General features: G+C 39.7%; 1 protein-coding gene across 1 annotated transcript in view; it reads right to left on the bottom strand.

The window, feature by feature from the left end:
• The window catches only part of jmy (junction mediating and regulatory protein, p53 cofactor), a 50,251-nt gene that overhangs the window by 31,615 nt on the left and 2,159 nt on the right, over positions 1-16,477 (bottom strand). The window lies entirely within an intron of this gene.

Below are 16,477 nucleotides of genomic sequence, written 5' to 3'. Positions count from 1 at the left end.
GACAACGACGGACCATACAACGATGACAGATCTGGGGAAACAGACTGAGACTCGGACTAAATACACAGGACTAGGCAACAGATAACGAGCTACAGGTGGGAACAATTAGGGCGAAACAGGAGGTAATGAGGTGGGCGTGGCACACATCGGGAGCGGACGGAGCGGGGCGTGACAAATAGCATATCTAATTTTTCATAAACAAGCAAGTCCAAATCCTGAAAATTATTATACTCACTATGGAAATTACAGAGAACACACTGAATTCAAGGAGCCAAAAATAATCCTCTATCTACACTGATACTAGATAAGCAAAACTAACAATTGTTACCACTTTCTTTACTACATACAACAAAGATTAAAAACCCTGTGTCAGCTGATGACAAGCTGAAGTCTTATTGTGACCAACAGTAAAAGCATTTAAGTGTTTCTCAGTTTAGTGCATTCTAATTTTCAACTTGTGATCATGAATCATTAGTAGAAAATATATCATTAAAATAAAAAACAAAGCACAATAACAAAGTATCAGGCCAATATTTTTTTCCAGCCTTCCGGAAATAAATACCTAATGTTCAGAGAACACTGGTGGGAAAACACTTTTCGTTAAGATAGCTATCAAGTATGTAAATACTAACATTAACTACAATTAGGTACAAGATTCACATTGCATATTCAAGACCACTGAATGCTGAGAAGGGAAAAGCTATTCAGTGAAGTCTCCTGCAACGCAGTCTGACAATGTACAGTATGGTGTCTCAGCTCAAAACTGAATGTACATCTATAGTAATTTCAAGGTAACAGGCACCATAACAACAACATTAAAACTGCTTCCAGAATTCCCCTAGGGTTCATATTAATTATGCATTTCCCAGCTTTTAAGTTTTCAGGCAGCTGATATGTAAAATATTTCATTATCTTGCGTACTAAGTATTGTTGATATGACTATTCATATCATTATATAATTTTGTTACTGTTCTCAATATCAAGTTTTGACTAATTTTAACCAAATGACAGTTCTACTTGTGAATGTAGTATGCCAGCCTGCATTTTCTCATTACCTTAAAGCAAAAAAGGTCCCATTCATATCCAAGTTTAACTAAAGCACTGTCTTTCCTGCTTAACATTTCAAGGGAAACACTGCCTTTTTCAACTGAACACTGTGTCCACTGTTTACCTTGGCTTATGCACTGCAAGGAAAAACCAAGCCCCAACCCTGCAGCTGTGGGCGACCAAGAGAGATCCTCCACGGGACCGAAAAGCTGGGGAGAGGCTCATTTCACATGGTTCAGGACCATAGAAGAGTCTGCTATGCTTCCATCTCTGTCACTGAAGGGCATCATACCGTCCAAGAAAAACTCAAGTGTGTAGAAATTCCAAGGGCTACTATTTACATATGTATGTTCATCTAGGGCTTAATTCCACCCGCTGCTGTGGAGCATGATACAACACAGCTTCCTCCAGCTGTCATCCCAACTGGGGGCAGGTAACCTGAAGGAAATAGTATGACACTCGTCACTGTGCAAATTAGTTCAGCTGTATGAACCGTTTGGTCAAACAACTAATAACCATAAAAAAAACTGGACTCTGCCATTAAAGTAAAATGTTATAAGGATGCCAACAAGTCATAAAGATGACCACCAGCTTGTCGCTCTTCTTTTACACACTCAAGTGTCGTTGCCCCAAAGCTTAGTGCCAAATTCAATATTTTAATGTCTTACTGTCTACTAGAGTTTGAACAGATAAAGATAATATAAAGAAACAATTAAGCATTTCAGTAATCTGTAAGGACATCATGGAGCAATTTGAATTATATAGAAGCAATCATTTTCGGTCACTTATTTTCTCACACCATTCAAGTAGCAACACCCCAAACCATGAATACATAGTTATGTTTATGTTTATTTTTATCTGAAGCTGTAAACAAGTAAGCAAACGCACAGCATATTGTACCATCCTCTCAGACCACCCAAGCAGCCTGCAGTTGAACATAATGCTTCAATATGTACAACAGAAACCTGCAACACTGACATAAGCAGATCACGGAAGGGGGAGGCGGGCGAGAAACACGGGTACGGCATCACTGCAGACTGACTGCTGTCACTGCTCATCTCGCTGCTACAGGGGACGTCGCTATTAGTCCAGGTTGACCATTCAACTACAACTGTTATGATACAAGAGGACTCTTACACACAAAACAAGTACTTAAAAAAACCCTGAAGAGATGTGAGACTGGGTGTAACTGATACATCATATCTGGAGAGACAGCACTTTCGATGTTAAGCGGATCCAGCCATAAGTGAATCTTAACCAAAGCACAGAGGGAAAACAGCTATAACTCTTACTAATGTTCCTTCGGTAAGGAAAATATCTTGGTCGGCTTGTGCAGCTAGTTGAGCAGCTGTGATTTTTGTGTCATAATGAAATTGCAGTCGGCTCACCACAATACAAACTGGGTTCTTTTCCTGAATTGCAGCCCATTCTTTGCATTCATTTAACAAAGCGTATACTTGCTTTGCTTTTCATTGCCTTCATTAAGTATAAAAACAAGGCTGCAATCAACATTTGGCTATGTGTCTATTGCAAACCAACACAAAAAAATGGAAACCATGCAGTGATTGAACTGGACTACATGTCTGTCCTTTGGTTAAAATGATGAGGATGATAATAATAATAATAATAATAACAACGATAACTGGTGAAACTGTATTTAAAATTGTGGTCTAAATTTCTCCAAGATTTCTTTTAAAACAAAAGGACCCAAATAGTGATGAATACTGCACTGAATAAATAAATGAATGCCCTGGATGAAGCTGGTCACAGTGACCAAAACCTATATTTCCCAAGTCATCTGCCTTTGAAATGGAGGGGAAAACTATGGGTGGTGGAAAAAACAGCTTTACAGCTTAAGAGCACTGCGAAAAGTCCAGGGCCCCCGGCACTTTCATTCCAAACAATTCACAGCATTAGTCATGCACACAGCAGGATTTTACTAGAGCAATTCAAATTAGACGCCTTGCTCGAGGGTACCTCACAATAGCCCGTCCAGTGATTTAAACCACAACATTCAGTTTACAAGCTAGTTTCCTACAACTACACTATTTTTTATCTCCTTTATTGCTTACCTTATAATCCACCCACTATACTTTCAGAAATCCATTAGGAGAACATAACAGTCCCTCAAAATTCAACATAGGAGGCAATACATGGCTCTGTGGGTTAGGCCTCTGGGAGCGGAAGGTTCCTGGTTCAAATCCTGCGCTTGGCAAACTGATGTCACCAAGACCGTTAACCCTAATTGTTCCACTGACTGCTTGTCCCTGCTTTCTCAATTGTACATTGCTTTAGAGCATCTGCCAAGTATGTACAGGCAACTCCTCAAATCCCAGTGCTGCATTTCAGTGACAATTTAATTTCCAATACAGGTATCCAACCAGCTTATCCTGGGGGGGCCTGGAGCAAATCATAGGCAGCTCCGGATACAAAGCAGGGGTACCACAGTCTGGGCAGGTCAGCGCCAGTTCACCTAAATGCAAGTCTATAAACAACAGGAAAGAAACCGGAGTGCAAGGAGGAAATCTGCACAACACCGGAAGAGCACGCAAACTCCACACACACTGGGCAGTCGCAGGATTCAGACTGCTAGCTTCAGAGGTGTGAGGCAACAGTGCTACCCTCTGAGTCTTGTGCCTCCTACCACACCATTTATTATCTGGTCAGTATATAAATGTATTTCAGAATGTACTTTGAACACTATCAGACACATTATATTGCTGCATGATAAACTTCAGAGGAGCCTGTTACCACTTATTGTACCTATGGCTGCATGACCCTGGGAAAAAGAAATCAAATATGGAAACGTAAAATTTTTGCAATAAATATTGCGATATTTATAAAGCGATAAACGAGTTGAAAACTTGCACCAAATAAACTGTAACTCAAAAAGAACTTATGTACCAATAGAGTCTGTCAAATAAAGTCGTTGGTGCAAACAAACACAAAACAAACATTTCTATTGAATCCAGAATATTTGCATACAGCAGAAGGTGAATAACTTTTGGTGACCAGTTCTTATTCGCTTTTCTGCACATTTTTGTTAAATTTCTTCCAAACGTGCAACACTATCTATAATCAAGTGTAGTATAAAGGACAAAAAAACTATTTGTCTCGTAGTGCACACGCAGTCCTCATGCAAAAACATGAACTGTTTTTAACATGTAATAGATGATCATGAAAAGGAACAATGATTAAAACTGAGTAAAAATGTTTCAGTAAAAAAAACTTAGTGATGATCTCAACTAGGCAGTGATACAGTAATAATGCCAAAATTTCAAAACACTAAAATAGTGTTGCTTTTGAAAATACCATCCACATACCATGTATAATGTTTGGATGGTATGACTGTAAATTAGATACCACCCAAGCCTAATACCAACCCAGCTACTGCAGTCCTTGTGATGTGACAATCGCAAGTGCATAACGTTGATATTAATGTCACACTTTGAGTAAGGCTAAGTGTACCTCCCTTCTTGGTTACTAAACAAATTTGATTTAGCCTCTTGTGCAAGACCCGTTACTCAGCTACTTTTAAGTAGCACTAAACAGAATTGTTGGAGCAAAAATTCCTGCAACACAGATCCCCAGCACCCTACAATACAAACGTGATTTGCACTGAGGAGTCACAGGTCCACATCTGTACTTTACCTGGAAAACTGCTTGCCCTTGGGTGTTTCTCAATATGCGTACTTGACCGTACTTGTGTTCTTCTGTACCCCGTTTTACGTCATCTTCCTATGTTGAAGACCAGTTCCAATATTAAGAACACAAGAACACACAGACGGTAAAAATCCTGGTCTTGCTCCACCCCAAATATCAAGGATACATCAACTGCATCCTCGCCAAACAACACCAATCCCATGACGCATTGTGCCCTAAGACCGTTCTTAGCAAGACCGCTCTTGCCAAGTCCACAAGTACAATCTTTGTGTTCTTGGTATTGAGATTCGATTCAATTCAATACAATTCAATTAAAAAAAAAAACTTTGCTTGTCCCCAGAGGGGCAATTCAGGGCATGCAGGTAAGCAATAAAATGCACAGAAATGTCATCTAAACACAGACACACTAAAATGCAAACACCCCTTGTGTTAGCATAAGCTGAGGAGGAATGGTGGACCAGTGGAGCTATATGAGCTGCTGCTGACTGTTGTTCTGGGAAATGTAGCCATCACTGCCAACAGTGTTTAAAACATGGTCTCCAATCAGAATTTGAAGCTTCCTAGCAGGGACACAGTTACTTTCAGCCTTACAGAGTCAATCTGCAAAAGTGAATTAATCATATTTCTTATTTTGGGAGACCAGCCTTCAAGACATGTTATAGCCATTATTACATGCAGCTGGAAGGGGTGCTTCCTGGCTGCTGAGATATGCTGAGGAGGCACAAAGCCCCCTGGTGTACAGTAAGGCTCACGCGGCACAGCTAACCACCCAGCCTAAAAAGCATCCAGATTTATAACCCAGACAAGGCGGCACAACAGGGTACCTAGAAAGAGCATTACGCAACTGAGAGCTGGACTAGCAAAAGCCTCCCTTGTCAATGTTGTATGTTCCCACAATATCCTTGGAATGAGGGGTTTTCTGCTATGACCCCAAAATAAAACATAAGGAGTTAATTATCAGCCATCTTAAATTATGTCACATGGAACCCCAGTGTAGTGACATGCTTACTCTACTAACATGCACCTCATCCTACCAGTGCTTAAACATGCCTAATTTTATATAGAATACATTTTTATTACTACAGGAATCTCCACAGACCAGTAAAGAACTCTAAAAAAAGGTAAGTGGGCACTACGTGTTTGGCACCTTCCCCCTGAAAAAGGATACAGAACAATCAGAACCAGAACAAAACCCAGTAGCCGATACCTGTGCAACCCCTCCACTACAGGCAGGGCTCACTCAGGACTCATTTTTTGCACTGTGTTCAGTATTTTAGTATTTTGATATTTAAATATTTAGTTGTCTTCTATATACTCTATGTATTTTACTTACTTATATTTTGTATAATATACTGCCTTGGAGAAAGTGCCAATCAAAATTTCATTGTTTCAGTTACAATGACAAAAAAGATATTTATCTATTTATCCATTTTAAACAAAAAAGAAAAAAACCATGATACCCTGAGAACAGAGAAGTCTTGTCATTAAACTGCATACGGATGAAAGAAAAGCTTCTTAAGATGGTGGTCCACTGGACTGAATCTGCTGTGCCTGACAAAGATCAAAACAGACAGATACTTTGTTAATCCATCACGAACCAGGAAATACCCAGGACTATGCTGCCATTATTAATGTAATGCAATATAAGCAATGGACCAGTGAAAGAAATATACATCTCTTTGGCCAGATTCAACCATGTATGTCCCAAACATGTGGTTAAGAACTCCAACACTCTGCTCCAGTCAAGCAATTCCAGAAATGTGAAATTAACATTTTGATATTGAAGTAAGGAGGCAGAAAAGTAACACAAAATGTGGCATCTAATTTTTTTATGGAAATGATTTATAAGTGCTTCTATTTCTTGATTAACTGACAAACACACAGTTTAGACTAGTATATGTAATGAAGAAAGAATATTTAGTTGACATCTAATTAGGTGGAATATTACATTATACCATGCTATCATGGCTCCATGTGTCAGGGCACTTTACCTGTGATCGGAAGGTCACTGGTTCAATTCCCATGGCTAGCAAAGTGATGTTACTATTAGGCCCTCTAACTAGACTCCTAACCTCAATTGCTCCAGGGACAACGCCTGACCTTGCTCTCCGATTCCCATTTGTACATCATTTTCGTCAAGAGTGCTACTAAATGTGTAATTTCACCAAGCTGCAAAATTTAAGCACTAAAAATACTTTAAAGGGGACCAAGGGCCACCCCTTGGGGTAGCTGGGGAACCAGGCCTATGGACCAGCTCCATAAAGCAGAATGAGCAACAGACTGCATGTTGCCAACATGCCCGTTTCTGCTTAATTAAAACTGGGAGTTTATTCATGCAGGAAAAAGAACCTGAAGACTGTAGATAAGTCTTTGGAATAATCCCAGGAAACTGAAAAAGAAACTTTATGACAGCCACAGTAAGCTAAGGCTCAGGCTTTCGTAAATGCACATATTACAGCAGGATTTATCAGAGCAAGTGTAAACTTCTTAATGCCAGGATTATATGGAGGGTTATAAAGGCAATACAAATATTTTTACCAAGCAGACTATGCATCAATATTGGCCTGTGGCTCCAGTCTGCTCCATCACGCGTTCCACTTAGCCCACACTTTCTCACAAAAATAATCAGGATATTCACCATGAAAGAGGATCCTTTTGGGTGAACAGCTCAGACCTTAACTATTCCATCATAGCAATTAGTGGCTAAAGTTCTTTTACTGTCTGCCAAACCTGGCAAAGGTTATAAACTATAGCAGTAATCATAATTGCACAATTATATGGCATTTGCCTTTCTTCACTTTAACAAAAATCCACAAATAATTGAGAATAATAACCAAAATTTCAATTTAATAATCCAGTAGATAAAAACGATGGCCCATTTCCAGAGCTTAAGCTGAAATCTGGCCAATGTACGAGTTTCCTCCGAGTGCTCTGGCTTCCTCCCATAGTCCGAAGACTAGAACGCTAAATGGCGTCTCTGAATTGGCTGCAGTGTTTGAGTGCGAGCATGAACGTGCCCTATGATGGCCTGGTACCCTACCCAGGGTGAGGACTACATATCGAATCACCCTGAAAGGAGGTTGGACGGACGGACGGACGGACGGACGGACGGACGGACGGACGGACACACACACACACACACACACACACACACACACACACACACACACACACACACACACACACACACACACACACACACACACACACACACACACACACACGACTCCTTTCCTCTGGGTGATTTCTGGAGTATGAGAATACAGCTTCATCCTTGTTTCTTATCCAGAAGATACACCAAAGTTATACTAGATCACTGTAGAAATCCAAAGCTTAAAATTTTCTTTTTATAAGGAAATATGAAATTCTCTGTAGTCATATGTCATGTATGAAAAACAAAAGTGTGGAGCAGCAGTAAGTCAAAATGACATCTACTCTGCCAACAAGCAAAGAGAACCATCAACATCCTTCAGCACCTCGCCTTTGTTACAGCATCTCTGTAACCAATATGGTACCATATTCCACAAAACAAAAAAAAACATTCAGGGATACTGCTGTAGGAGGCTTTACTCATTTTTATGGTTTTGCTTGATTATTCATTTTTCATTACAGTCATTTCGATTACTGTATTTTCCAGACTATAACGCGCACTGCATTATAAGGCGCACCGTCAATCAGTGGTCTATTTTCAAACTTTTTCCACATACAAGGCGCACCGGACTTTAAGGCGCTTTAAGCAAAACAAAACAGTCTGATAAGCCAGTCAACCAAAATTTATTTTACATCACGTGTTCACAATGACTGTCAATATTGTTCAAACGTTTATGAGCATCTTCACTACTCTTTAACACGTAAAAGAAACAAGAGTCTTATACCGCTAAATCAAAAGTCAGCCTATTAACAATAACTGTAGCCTTAATGCTAGTGGTGCGGCTTTGCAGTTTACCAAAGTCATACTAAAACATTCAAATATTTCGAGGTAAGTATGCACAACAGAAATTAATCCACGTTTAAAGCGCACTGGATTATAAGGCGCACTGTTATTTTTTAAGAAAATCAAAGGCTTTTTAGTGCGCCTTATACTGCGGATAATACGGTAGTCTCTCTATTAGCCCTCGGTGCACATAAACCCTGAAAAATATGGTCATACACCTGCTACACTTACAAAGGTGCAATATTGCTTGTAGAGTTAAGATGAAGGCCATTTCAGGAAATACATTAAACTCTGTTGAAATCCGGCAAACAATAGTTTTCCATTTAGCTTGCACATACAAAAGGTAAATCAATAGAAGGGAAAAATGTTGCTTCATTAGTAACTTAAGGGGCCAACAGTTCCTCAGGGATGAAGAGTTTTCATTCCAGATATAACTGAACTGAAATATATGCAAGCCACTTGTGTGCATGCCAGTAGTGGACTGGAAAAAAGGAAACAACTCAAACGGTGTTTGCTGTGTGTGAAATTTAATTGAACAATTGAAGTTTGGAGTTAAGTCTGGAGAGCAGTAGAGCTGCCACGATCATGAAATTTTAGTTGACGATTAATTGACATACAAATAATTGTGATTAACAATTTGTCTTTTTTGGTCATTATAACACTATCACATAGAGTCAGCCTAATCGTGCAACTTCTGAGCATCACAATACGCCAATCATTAATATTTTTGGCATACAGTACTACTAATCTGCTATTGCATTGTGGGTATAAGGAAGGTACCTATAGTGCTGAAAAGCCAGTGTCCGTTATCGAAAGCCCTGTAATGACAAACAGTTTGTTCTTGTCAAAGTAAAATGAACTTCAATGAAACCGTCAATTTTATTTTCAGGAAGAAAATTAATTGTTAATCAATGAATCAGTAAAATAGTCAATAAATTAATTGACAGAAAAATAGTTGTCAGTGGCAGCCTTAACACACATACACCTTACGAAGATACGCCACTAATTAGCTTTGAACTTTTTAACATAAATTTCATTTCTGTTTGCCTTATACACTTTGTAAATAAAAATTGTACAGGGCAGATTTGACATAAAGAACAAATAAACAGTTGGTGTTGTCACTACCCAAACTATACCAACTACCTGATTTGTACCTCACATGTCTGAGCGTGTGTACACTGCCCGACCCATTTATCCTACAGCAAACGATTTACAGCAAACTAAACCAGATCACTTGTCGGAATTAAGTCTGGGCTAAATATATGAGAACCAAGATAAAGTCTATTTAAACTGGGCTAGCTTAAAATCCATTTTCTTTGCTTATCAGTTTATGTATGTATCTGGTTGTCTATCTCCAATTATTGGATCAAAACCATCCATCCATCACCGTAACCGCTTATTCCCAACCAGGATCGCGGGAACAACGGGTTCAGGCAGAAACCAACCCGGGGCCGGCACCAACACACCGCAGGGCTCACACACTCACACAACTACGGGGCAAACTTAGAGTCGCCAATCAACCTACCGCGCACGCTTTTGAACTGCGGGAGGAAACCAGAGCCCCTGGCGAAAACCCCACACGAACCCATGCATGTGAACTCCACACAGAAAGGTCTTACGCCCGACCTGGGAACCAATCCCAGGACCTTTTTGCTTTGAGGCAGCAGCGCAAACTACCACACCACCATGCCGCCCCGGGATCAAAACTATTACTTAAATTTCCCATCTGAAATGTTAGTTTATATTTCCATCAGCTGAAATTGCTGCTATCCAGCGACATGGTATTTTGGTATACTTACAGATTTGGTTCACTCTGAACTGAAATACTGAAGTTTGTAGTATGTACAATGCAGAACTTTTATTACACAGACAGAGAACAAACAAAGAATACAAAATTGGAATATCTGGCTGAATATTCCATTCTAATCCGGTGCAGATCATTCACAAACAGTCTAAAAATTAGCCTGAATATTAGCAGCTTCAGCTGGGTCGTGAAAATGTCATGAAATGAAGTGGTACAAATCAGGCACCATCATAAAATGTGCCATGAAGTGTAATGCAGTGCATACACATAAGTGCGAGGTTTGAATAGGACAGGTGGTATGAATCAGTTCATAAGTGCAATGTAATGATGTCATTAAACACACACCTTAACATGTGAAATCCACACTATTACGGCACCATGTTTTGTTGTTAGGATACAAGCAATCATCCACCAGCATTCTTAAAGGAATCACCTGACACTCCTGAGTCTAAAGAGTCTACCTGGTACCCGGTGACCTGGGTAACGCCACTCCCTGCATTCAGTCCCTTGACATTTGCCTGATCTGAAAAATAAGTAAAATGCAGTACATCTTGTTTGCTGAAGAGAAAAACAATATTCCAACCCTCTGAACGCACAGTTTCAGGAACATTAGTGATTTTCTGCAAAGCCCTAAACACCAGACTTTACCATCATATAAACTGGAACGATCTGGGGTAGCGATTACAACACACACACACACACACGTATCTTTGTGGGGACCATTCATTCATTTCTATAGGTAAAACCCTAATCCCAACAATGACAACCTTAACCCCTACCCAGCCCTAACCTTAACCATAAGTAACCAAACAAAACACAAGTATTTTGGCACTTTAACTGCAGTCACAAATTTTTATAAAATTTAATTCCCCCCCGTGGGGATCAAAAAACATCACCACAACGTCAAAATGACAGGTTTTTATCACATTTTAGGGACATTTGGTCCCCACAACGTGATGCACACCTGAACCAAACACACACACACAAACAAACAAACTGGAAAATTGCTCACTCCTACCACAAATAAACTATGAATCACAATGAACTGGATTGCTCCTTAATAAAAAAAGGGCTTTGGTGATGCAGGATAGGGTGGTAGTCAGATCCATACTAGCGCTGGGCATTATGACAGAACATTTTATCATGATAAATATCGACTGATATGAAAAAGGTAATGACGGGTATGCGCGATATATTGTTTCAGCATCGTCATAACAATATGCAGTGTGATTATTGCACATGCGCACTTCCCAGCACTGCATGTATCTGTTGACAGAATTTGTGGTAACACCCCCAACTTATTTGACACATTCTATTTGTAGAAATTAATTTTTGTTTTACAAATATCGCAGTATCATGGATATCGCAATGTGATATCGTGCAGCCCTAAATCAAGTCATTATTTCTTTTACTTCAAGGCTCTGTTATTCCTTTAAGTTCCTTTGGGATTCCCCTCAAACAGATCCAGAACATGAAAAACACACTTCAAACTGAATGGACTGCAAACTGATGTCTACATTTAATAAGCAAATAATATAAAAATGAACGTATTTTGTCATGGGGCATACCACCAGAAAACTATGGTCTGTTGCTGGGTTTTTCTCTGACTGCCTTGCTGCTAATTACAGGGATCAGGTTTCACCTTGCTGACAGGGATGGGAACAAGTCATTCCTTGGCAAGTCAGAGTCAAATCTCGAGTCAAAACATTGCAGTCCAAGTCAAGTCTCAAATCATTTGCCCTCAAGTCTATGTTGAGTCCAAGACTTTCCATCATTTTTGCTGTCAAGTCACAAGTCATCAAATTTGTGACTCAAGTCAAAGTCGAGTTTCTGAGCCATGTAACTTGAGTTCCTACCTATGTCAGTTTTTTTTACCTTTAGGGATTAAAACTTGCTGCAGCAAAAACCCACCACAGTTCATTGTAGGATACCTTATTTATAGATAGATAGGTTGAAAAGAAAGTTTCCATTCATGGTTGTCCTGACACAGTTTTTACGTCCATGTATATGCAGGAAGTGATGCATTTTTCCAACAAACCATCTCAGGAGATCTTGCATTCAGCCAACTGAAAATGCAGACAGCAGAGTCTTTTTGAGTCATAGGGTCTAAGTCGGGACCAAGTCTCGAGTGATTGCCCTCAAGTCCAAGTCGTGTCCAAGTCTATCCATCAGTTTTTTCAAGTCAAGTCACAAAGTCATGAAATTTGTGACTTGAGTCCGAGCAGAGCATGCTGGTGGACTGGCCACCCGCCCTGTGTTTTACTGAATCTCCCAAATTGAAAAATAAAATGCTGTGTCCCCTGTCGAACCGATACAGGATGTAATTTGTCCTGATGGTGTCCTGTATTTCTTCAGACTAAAAGTGGAAACCCTAAATGTAGCTGCTGTGACTGTAGGCGTTTGCATTCCGTATGTTCTACTGGATGGCAGTGTATCATGTAGTGAAATAAGCTTGTATTCAGTCACATCCTGAGCCAATAAAGGTCAAAAACGGGGGCAATCCATGCATTTTTTAAATTGATCAGTATCACCTTCCACAGCCCAATCCATTTCATTTCCCGGATCTGCCTAATTTACGTCAGTTGCGCAGACTGAAAGGTTTCTGAGGCCTATGTCTTGAAACAACGAAACAATCGAGAGGTCATCCATGTGGAAATTCCTTCAATTAGAAACTAAGTACCTCTACAGCTGCCTTCAATGTTTTCAATGCCATCCTTTATAGAATAGGTAGCAAGAGAGTGTCATTTACTGTAATACAACAAATCAATTTATTAAAAGAACCGATAGGGACTCGAAACTGGCAGATATAAATAATGAATGAACTGGATCAAATCAGAGTATGAAAAAAGTGGACTGGGACATCCCTATTCATATTATATCCATTGTTAGTTAGCATAAGTTTTTGGCAGATTACATGGTAGCGCTCTGTCACTCTGTCGTGTGTTGGACTTCAAATTGCCAAAGTATTGCCACAGCACCAACTAGACCAGTCACAAGTATTACCGCCAGATCACGATAATTTGAGCTGACCTGACCATGATTATTTTCCACGTTCCACGGGTGAATCTCAATACCAAGAACGCAAGACCGGTCCTGCTAACTTGCCTTCCACAAACGAACTTGGAGCACGATGAATCGTGGGATTGGTCTCATTTGGTGAGGATGCAATTGATGTATCCTTGATATTTGGGCCGGAGCAAAACCAACATCCAGAAATTTTTACCATCGACGTGTACTTGTGTTCTTAGTTTTGGAACTTGTCTTTGGCAATAGAAGATGTCGTAAAACATGAGAACACAAGTACAGTCAAGCACGCATATTGAGATTCACCCGTAATATTTGACTGATGCTCGTTTAATGCCGTAATCTAACTGCACTTCTGAACCGATCCGTACCACCTGCCCTAGTAGTACCTCGCACATCTACGCATGCGCAGCATTACATTTCATGGCATATTTTATAACAGTGCCCGATTTGCACCGCTTCATTTCACAGCATTTTCACAAACCAAGCTGAGGTACATTTCCCAAAAGCATACGTTAATTGCTGCAGTGAAGTCAGCAGATTATGCCAATGTGATTTGGTGTACACTTAAGTGCGCAGACATGTGAGTTACAAATTCTCTTTAAAACGTGTAGGCCTACATTAAACTTACTGACCATACTAAAAAAAAAAAAAGAAATCAATGACTAAATGACTTCATATTTCAAGTGGGCTTATGTAGTCTAAAAAAATACAATGTAAAAGTTACAATGGCTTTAAATCTGCAGAGGTAGCTCAATTAAATTCAAATTATCAGAAGGATGTGAACTACTGAAAATAAAACACAGACAGGCAGGCATACAGAAATACTTTCCCAGGTATTCTATATTTCTGTCTCACCCGTTCGATCTGATCCTTACAAATCATTTACTGTGAAACTGCCCTGTATCATGCCGGAATAAACTCATTATGAACTAAGAGATAATCAACTTGGGTAAAACATCTGCTGCCAGATTTACAATTTAACCATGTCATAATTATGACGAATTACTGATGATAAATATTTAAAGAGAGGGGATCTGAAGAAATCCTGACAGTTAAATGAGGACATCCTACAGCTAAACTTTGTGAAGATTGGCAGAAAAGGCAAGTTTCCTCAGTGAGTCAGGGATCTGTGCATCTGTGAGGTCAAATCCCATGGCAAGAAGAGCAAACATATCACCATCAAGCAAGGCCCTAGATCCATCTTCTCCAGAGTTTCTGGCTGACCCAACTCTCCGACGCTTTTTTCACTTGAACATCACTTTAGACAAAAGCATCTACTAAACAAATACATGTGATAGCTGAAAAAAGACTGACCAGTGGTACAAAGAGTACAAACATCTCACAGACCCTCGTTATGAATGATAACCATGATATTTCCAAATTATTACCATAAAACACTATAAACCCATATCACACTAGAGAACAGTCACCCAAAACTCACCATGCTGTTTAAAATAATTACAGATGGTATGCCACACAAATAAGAAAGATATCCTGTTCCAATTTCGTTATGCTAATAGAGGGATTCTCCTACATACTGAAAGCAAATGTTTTTGCCTGTGTGACACTTTTCTCTTGCCTCCATGCCTCAATTAGCACATGCAGCATGCAGTGGTCTCATATTCCACAAGGCTTACAAGGACACTGGGTCACTAAACCCTGCTAAAGCTGCCTTTGACCCAGTCTTTGAAACCAGCATCTAGAGTTCACCATTCACCCACAGAGCACTTTAGTTTAGTCGCAGAGACATAGAGCAGGGCAGCTATGCTATTTTGACTACAGTTCACGATGATTAATCAAAGTAGGGGCAGCTCTCCATGCTACAAAGAAGCAGACTCAAAAGATCTGGCTGACATCCATGTCCTGTCCAGTTTAAGAACAAACATGACCTTTAGGAACCAGTGCAGTGAATAACAAGGATAGCACTGTAGAATCCCAGTGAGCCCTAGGACTCAAAAGTACGGGCAAATTATATATCATTTAGAGGAAATACACAAGTGTTATATATAATGCTTAAATCAGTACACACCTCCACAATTCTAAATTATATATAATAAATTCATTTTTACATGAAGGGAGATAAAAAATAAACCCCATATTGCCTTACTGGAAGCCAAATCATATTTAAAAGTCTGATGCTCCACAGATCTGCATTTAAGAACTTCGTAAGCTAATGTAGAATAACAATACTTCTAAAGGATTTCACATTGTCCATCCATCAAGACATTTTAAGGGTCAGTCATTTCACATTGTGTTTAACAAATTTTGTTTTTATCTTTCCTCGTGGCTTTACAGTATAATACAGACGTCAAGGTTTCCTTTATTTAATGATGCATCCTACAAAGAGTCCATCAATTTTCATATATTTATACTTGCACTGGCATCAAGAACTTATTATTTGCGCTGTAGTCTTACAGTGAACCTCTGCCAGCCTCTAGGTGAAAGTCTCACTTCTGGACACTAGCATAAAACTTGTCAACACCAGTCACATTCACAGCTTTCACTGCAATTAGTCCATTGACAAAGTGACGTGACAATATTTTCCACGTGACACAATCCAATTGTGTATTGTTAGGTTCCACCTGGGTTGTTGACACTGAAAAGCATTCTTAAGTCAAAGCACCGTCAGGCTTAAGTTTAACCTTTCGTACATATGTATTTCAACCAACATAATAATAACTATTCAACCAGATAAAGAGAGATATACAAGACAAGTAATTCAGTTGGCATAGCAGACTGTTCTGCTGATCGATGTATACAAGATGATCATGGCAAGTTAGTCATAAACCAGTTTCGTGTATGAAGTGCTACAAACCCTCGGGTGAAACTTTAACAAGCTATTTTAGGCAAGCACCGAACAAACAAAGCCGTAAGAAAGCGGCAAACGCTGTCAGTTCGTCATGACTATTTATAACTCCGAGTACAAAGCGTCAAACGGCAGTTTATAAAGCCATCCCCTCTGCTGCCTCATCGGCTCGTCCTGGCCCAAACCCCCTCCCCGC

The sequence above is a fragment of the Paramormyrops kingsleyae genome, chromosome 7 (assembly GCF_048594095.1).
Source record: "Paramormyrops kingsleyae isolate MSU_618 chromosome 7, PKINGS_0.4, whole genome shotgun sequence".
Classification (NCBI taxonomy): Eukaryota; Metazoa; Chordata; class Actinopteri; order Osteoglossiformes; family Mormyridae; genus Paramormyrops; species Paramormyrops kingsleyae.
The sequence above is the reverse complement of the archived record's forward strand: the minus strand, read 5'-3'. Positions and strand labels throughout refer to the sequence as shown.